Source organism: Coptis chinensis, chromosome 3 (assembly GCF_015680905.1).
Source record: "Coptis chinensis isolate HL-2020 chromosome 3, ASM1568090v1, whole genome shotgun sequence".
Classification (NCBI taxonomy): Eukaryota; Viridiplantae; Streptophyta; class Magnoliopsida; order Ranunculales; family Ranunculaceae; genus Coptis; species Coptis chinensis.
The window spans coordinates 764,210-772,213 of record NC_141458.1 but is presented as its reverse complement, the minus strand read 5'-3'; the positions used below and the strand labels follow the sequence as shown (position 1 = coordinate 772,213).

At 35.0% G+C, this 8,004-nt stretch overlaps 1 long non-coding RNA gene across 1 annotated transcript; it reads right to left on the bottom strand.

Moving 5' to 3' along the window:
- Positions 1-5,700: 5,700 nt before the first annotated feature.
- Positions 5,701-7,251, bottom strand: LOC147507039 (uncharacterized). Its single transcript, XR_015216141.1, has 3 exons — positions 7,180-7,251; positions 6,852-6,950; positions 5,701-6,005 (listed from the first exon to the last, which is right to left on the bottom strand). It is a non-coding gene; the product is annotated as an uncharacterized LOC147507039 (long non-coding RNA).
- Positions 7,252-8,004: the final 753 nt, after the last annotated feature.

Here is an 8,004-nt window from a genome sequence, read left to right as displayed (position 1 = left end):
TTTTGTCTGTTTTATTTACATTAAACTTATCAACATTTAAGTCCTATGATGCCAAGTCTGTTGTGCATATAAAAACTCGATGCAATGTAGAGTAGGAGACTGTTAATATAACAGGTATCGGGCTGTGATGGACTCATGTCCTCTATTTTGGTGTAGATGTTCAAGTAAAATGTCACTGTTTGACAATTAGGTCCACTAAGCAGTAACAGTAAGTACATGAATGGAAGGAGGTACTGCAAGTACAGCACATTGAGCCATACAATGACGAGCAACTATATACAGCGAACAGCAGCAGACAAGGTAAGTAGGCAGTACACGAAGTAGAAATGATCCACAAACCTAAAATTGAAAGGAGAATCGTACAATCTGAACAGGGAATTTGGTGACCCCATACATGTTCACATGTTCACTACTAGTAAATTGCATTGCCTTTCCAAGTTGCTTCGGTAATGGGAGAGCTTATTTATTTCAAAGACTATGTTGAATTGAAGGAACAATGTCTTTATACAAGTTTGTGAAACAGTATGAACAAACTATAGTAGATAGAAGGGAGAAAGAAAATGATGAAGGCTATACGACAAACTATATGAAACCAGTTTTAAAGTTTTCAGCTGGTATTGAAAGGGATGCAGCTGAGTTTTACACAAAGTCAGTCTTTAAAATGTTTCAAGATCAGTTTGTTCAAAGTATTTCCTACCATAAAAAAAAATTTGAAGAGAATGGCTCAAAGGTTGTTTACAATGTATGGAGAGAAGACTATGAACAGTTAGTTCATACAGTCACATTTGATTCTTCTAACATAACTGTAAAGTGTAGTTGTAAGTTATTTGAGTTTGCATGCTATTTGTGTAGGCACGTGTTAAAGATTTTCTTAGTTGAAGATGTTCATAAGCTTCCAACACATTACATTATTAAAAGGTGGACAAGAGACGCTAAGTTGGGGTCTGTAATTGATGCTCATGGTGAAGAGATGCAAGTTGATTGTCATGAAACTGTCACCATTTGGTATAGCAAACTTTGTCAGAGGCAATTAATTAATATTGTAGCAAAAGGTTCAACATTAAAAAAAAAAAAAAAACTAAAATCCAATAATATATAGAGATTCGTTCACACAACCAGAAGCTTTTGCTCGATCCATTTGTTGCTAAGCATAAAGGTAGAAAAAAAGTGAATCACATCATGTATGGACAAGCCTCACAAGAAGAAGATAAGTCCTAATTTGACGACATAAAAAAAGCCAAGTCCTAACTTGAAGATATCAAAAAGATCTAAGGTGTTTTCTGGGTATTTGCTAGTCGCTACTTTTTTCAAGTTGATGGAACCATTAAACATTTTATACTAGCTAATATATATCAAAAACTTTGGTTGCAACCAGTAGCAGTACAAGGACTCTACCTCATGATGGACCCAATATAATAGAGCAAGAGATTATCGGTGGTAAGTAACTATATTTTTCTTTGCATAAATACTTGCAGTCCTATTACTTGGTTAACTTTGTTGTAAGATGATACATATTATGAAATGTTTGGGTGTGTAGGTAGTTTGTGTAGGACAAGGTCTGCAAGACTCTCCTATAAGAATTGATGATCAACTGGAGACTTTGGAACAACCAATTAAATGTCAGAAACTTGAAGAACTAGGAAGGAGGTATTGATCTATCATATCTTTAATTGGTTACACTATTATTTCGAGTTTTTTCTAACCAATTCAATATTATTTGTTTGTTGTGGCAACCATTAATATCGTCCATCCAACTTAACAAATTTTGAGTTTGGTTCTTTGAGTGAGGTAATATTAGTATTACATTATATGATGTTAACAATAGTTGTGATATGATGCGTTTAACTTGGCTACTTTGATGAACTTCACAGAGTTCCCGAGAGACAAGCAAACATATTCAACTATGGATGGGCATATTACAACTTTGGGTGACGATGATTTGCAATGCCCATTCCCAGTTGTTGCACGTAGCAATCAACTCCACCAATTCAATCAGGTTTTTATTTTTTGTTTCTTTCATTATCAAATATTTGCAATGTGTTTTCACAAAATAAAATTAGTAATACTCGAATGAACAGGGGTCTCTAATGCTTGGACAACTTGGAAGGTCTGTTGATAACCAATATTATGTTGTGGATAGTAATGTGTATCACCAAAGAACTACTATTCTTTCTCAAAACCCCCATTATGGACTGGTATGCTTTAAATCTTTAATTCTATAAACAACTTTTGGTGAAATATAATGGTTGCCATAGACTGCTTGTATTTCACAGGGAACAACTTTTAAGCGTAACGAAAGTTTGCATCAAGGTCATGGAATTTTTTTTCTATATCTGAATGACCCAAATCAATAAGTGCCTTATTTTGCAATCTATGTATCATGTTTTACGTGATGTTCTTCTTTACAAACTTAAATATGTTAACACCAATTCTTACTTTCACGTAGGAACAATCATTATGAACAATGAATTGGCCACCAGAATCTGAAGAAGTCATCCAATACTCTTAGATAAATGTTTTAGTGTCGTATTAGATTTTCCTAAATTGTTTCAACGCAACAGTTCAATAATTTAGTACATGATTCACTTGGACCTATTGATGATTATTTAGAATGTGATAATTATTCAGATGTCCTATTGATTTATTGATGTAATTGTGCTTAAGCTTATACTGGATTTCAATGAGATCCTTGTCATTTTTTGTAACTTCTTATGTATATAATTTCTAATTCTCTATCACAACCTCCAAGTGTTGATCCAATTTAAAATGAGCATTCTATATAGGATATAATAAAACAGTAGATCGAAATTGTCTGAGTCTCATGTCATCTGAGTTTGATGCCCAGTAGAAAAACACATTAATTGCAACGACGGCCAAACTTGTCGACAAAATTAGGAGACAATGGTTGACAACACGTTCATAGCTGCTGTGATGACAAATGAATAGAGTGACCGGTGACGCATCACTTCCAAATCCAAAGTGTATATAGCGAAGGAGTTTGGGCGGGAAGAAGATGGTCTTTTATTTTTCGGTTAGGAAAGAAATTTGTTTATGAAAGGATTTGGAAGAAATAACACGTTCTCTTTCTTGCCAATTTGCTTCGTTTAGTTTCCAAAATAAAGGATTTTGATGGCTATATTTTCGGTGACAAGGAAGAAAACAGTGTTAATGAGCCGTTATCTAATCTCAATCCCAAAGAAGATCTAACGTGATAGAGTGCATCTACACAAGTTACTTTGTGCGGTTAACCTCTCTGAATCCAGACTCAACATTTAATGTGACTTGCTGTAAAGTTTTTTTATTTTAGTTTTTTCGATAATCAATGCTGTGAATTTATCCTGTATGGTTGCTATGCATGCTCTTATTTATTTGTTTCTTGGGAATATTTCCCAATATTTAAAGACTTTGATATTCAAAGACATAATGAAAATTAATGAGTTTCAAATTAACATCCATGAGTACAAACACAATCGTTGTTGTCATCACAGTCACCAACCGAACCGTACTTGCCATACTTGTTATCACACCACATACCACAAAATCCCTTATCATTACGGCAATTACCTTTCATTAGTATCTCTTTGCACTGTCGAGGCACCATAGCTACAGCTGCATAAACAAAATTTAGAATAACTTTAGATAACGTGGTGGGAATAAAGTGTTTTTGGTCCAACTATAGTTGATCAAAGATTTATCTAGCTCTTATTTTTATTAAAGTAGTGTGAGTCTATGACACAACACGAGAATGACAAAACTACCACGACCCATTGATCCGTTGATAGAGTGGTTGCTTATTAAAGTAGTGTGAGTCTATGACACAACACGAGAATGACAAAACTACCACGACCCATTGATCCGTTGATAGAGTGGTTGCCTATCAACAAGTTGGTCATGGGATTAAATCGTGGTGACCAAATAAAAAGACAAAGAAAAGAAAATGACTGAACTATATTGTTAGCTAGATTTTCATAGTAAAAACATACACGAATTAGAGAATAAATATCTATCAACAAGTTGGTCATGGGATTAAATCGTGGTGACCAAATAAAAAGACAAAGAAAAGAAAATGACTGAACTATATTGTTAGCTAGATTTTCATAGTAAAAACATACACGAATTAGAGAATAAATAAAGAGGAATGAAAAAAGAATGCAAACCTGAAGATGCAATAATAACAAGAACGAACATAAAGGTTAAAGAAAGTTTAGCCATTGTTTTTCACACCTTAATTAGCAAAATTCAGAATGCCTAATACTATTTTATATAACATTATATATATATAATAATAATATTTGTACCGAATCTGTTGAGATTTTGAGAATATTTTGTATATACATATATAGTATATACTATTTTACCAATATGGTCCACCTTGCACTATAAGAATTTAAGATTTGATATACAGGATATTGCTTAATTAAGACTAAAGGATTTGACAACACTATATTAATTACTTAGACTAGCAAGATGCACGTGCTGTGCACGCGATGCCAAATAAAACCCACCGAAGTGGGTGAGCATACTTACAATTCACATTACGTGATGCAGTGGAAGCCGTTGACTTGAAGGAAACTCCGATTCTATTTGATTTTCAGACATACGTAAACAATAAACTTTTAAGTATAGCTCCAAATCACATGTACTTTGAGCCTAGTTTTGTCGTTAAGTAAAAAGAAACTGTTTTGTGTCCAAAGTTTTGGAAGAGTTATAAAATAACTTACAGCGGTTTTAGAAAGTGAAAGCGATTTCTTATGTTCCAAGCTTGTTCAAATTGAACAAAATGCTCGATATATCGGAAGATTCATGAAAATATGATATGGGTAATTGATAAAATGAGATACCGAGCATTGATTGAAGCGTTCGATATATTAGCATGTCAATGACAAAACAAAATGGAGTTAAGCACTGACCTAACCACGACAATAGATATGCTTTTAGACTTTAGAATTGAGACAATTGATCTTGATTTGGTCTCGTGCGGGTGAGGACCTTATTTTGATTGCTTTTTTGGCTCCACAGTGGGTTATGTGGTCCGAGTAATGTTGAGCGAGCTTCAGCCGGGGAACAATTGTGAAAAAATAACATTATTTAGATAGCGATATAGCACCTCATATTAAGTATCTTTTTGTACCATTGGCGCTTAAGTTTGTTGCACCAACGTTGGTTGGCGTTAAAATTTGTTGCACCAACTTTGGGCTACTAAGAGAATGATCATTTCAGCAGAAGGGATTGTTTCAAAATAGACAAAATAGAAATGGAGTAAGTATGTCACACTTGAGAATGCGCTCAATTTGCATATAACATGTATAAAGCTCCAAAGATTACAAGTACATGCCATCTCTTCGCTAGATGGCGCTCCACCATTTGGCTTCGCTCCATATAGCCTCGGATATTTCTTAAAGCTGACAATATTCTCCACATGACCGGTTGAAAAGTGGTTCTCTTCTTGGTAGCGAGGGTATTCGAATACCTCCAAAGATAAGGCGAGTCGTGTGTAATAGTTTACATAAAGCCAGTCAGTATTGCAAACATGTATAAGAGTTTCACCATGTTGAGTAACTATTGCAAAAACATCCTGCAGATTCAAAGATGTTGGAGAAAATGAAATGCCCTGGTTCTCATTAGCCCTACACTCAGCTAAATATCGTTCTATCATTTCAGGGCAGCAATCTTTTTTCAATGTTTTGGCATCAGCTTGCAAAAGAAAATAAAATTGTAAAGACTCTGTTGTGCCTGAAATATGTGCTCTTATTCCATCTTAAATTTGGAGCATCCAACTCAAAGCGGGAATAAGTGAAGAGGCTCCAGGAACTAATATATTATATGAAAGACTTTAAACTCCTTGTGTGGGATATACTACATATCTCAACAGAGGTTATAGTAAGCGGGTATGCCTGTTAAAGAAACATTATGAATTTCCAAAAGGCCAAGGCGAGGGACAACTACCTTACCAGTTTTGCAAAGTTCCCTGCTGTCAAAGGGGTTGAATATCCATCAATAACAACCTGAAAGGATGAAAAAATATCATCAATATAGAGTTAAGTAGTCAAGACTTGGGAGGTTGGACGGTTGGACCCACAGTGTTGGGATCAAGTCCCGCATTGAAGGGGAAAGGAGATTCAAGGGTTCAGGGAAATAAAGTTGTAAGTATCCAAAAAAAGGTGTTAACATACACCTTGAGTGCAGTGACTAACCTAAGCCTCTCAAAGCACTACCCTATTAGTAGGAGCGACCTCAAAGGTGGAAGATGGACAAAAAGATTGTGCCAAAACTCAAATACATGTGGTCAAGACCAAGACTTAAAAGGTTTAAAATAATGTTCATTGATTGTACAATTTCAAGCAACTACCAAGATATGCACTTATGCACTAATTTAAAAGGCATCGTGCATCTGCGCAAAATATTTACTTCTTAAGAGCGATTTGTAAAACTATCAAAAAATAAGTGTTAACAATTTAACATACATCTTGAACACCGGAGTGACTAACCTAAGCCTCTCGAGCCTTTGCCTTATTAATAGACTACCTCAAGGTGGACAATGGACAGATAAATTGTGCCAAAAACTCACATACATGAGGTCAAGACCTAGACTTACACTGCTAAAAGTTTAATATATGTTTATTTACTGTACATTTTACAGTAATTACCTAGATATGCACTAATTCAATGGGCATTGTGCATCTGCACAGAGTATTTACTTCTTAAGAGCGATTTGTGTAGAGTACCAAATGGCACCACAAGAACGGCTTCAGGATGTGTGATTATGAGAACGTGTAAATCATGAAACAGGTTTTTTTTTAACTTTACATTCCTATATGCTCGCAAGTAAACCTATTTGATCTATGGCGAACCTGAATGACGGCCTGACTTTTGGATTCGCCAGCAACTGGAGAAAGGTTGAACCATCCCCTTTCTCTATGATGAACTCAATAGTACCTCTTCCTGTAAGCCTTTAGTTATATGAAATGTTAGAATTTCAGGCAAAAATTGGTTAAGAGTCAAGAATACAATTATTGCAGAAGTATACAAGCAACCATAATCTCCCTTTCCTCCACAGCTCCACATGTCTAAGACCCCTGACATTCTAAGCCTTGGTCTACCAAAATGAATGTGGTGCCACTAAATAGATACTTTCATAAGATATAAATCATTCTGTAAGAAAATCGGAGGCTTCTGTACCTTGGGTATTTCAGGAACTGTTTAGGTAACAAAAAGGACAAATCAGGGCGACATTCCAAAATTAGAAAATGTGATCAGTTCTACACACCAACTCCAACAGGTACTATATCTTGACAGGGAACTCAAAGACTATCGGTATATGTTGGAGAACAAACACTGTTTAGATAGGCTTGAAACAATTTCTGGTATATCGCATATTTCTTGAAACTTAATAATTACCTCGGACTCACAATAAAACGACTACTACGTAAAAAGCTCCAACTCGGCAATAGTATCTAGTGAAGATGCAAGACACGGTTGATACTGCATGCGCATCCTTATCCTTTATATAGTCAAGAAGGCTCTGCAATCCACCCTAGAAAACCAAGAACCGATTAAGAGTTTTTAATTCGTTCTGCAATTAGACTACTTGAGATGCTATATTAATAAGGCCTTAAAGTATATGTATACCAAATAGATAAGTTTTAAACTTTTGTCATCACACTAAGACACTAAATAACTCCTTCCGTCATCACACTTAAGTTTTAGTGGTAGTGAATTTAGTGTGTCATCGCACTAAGCAAGTGTTATACTCTACTAATTGAATTATGGTATATATTAATAAGGCCTTAAAGTATATGGATACTGCATAAACTGAATAAAGTCACTAATACAAACCTCCGTTACAAAGAAAGCATGAAACCCATATGGAACTCTATTTGGGAGCTCAACAACAAACAGGATCTGGTGACATTGTTTTGCATCAATGACATTCTGAGAGGATTTTCTGCAGAGAAAAAAGCAAATGACATTAATGACATTACATACATTAATAAGCAAATGGTG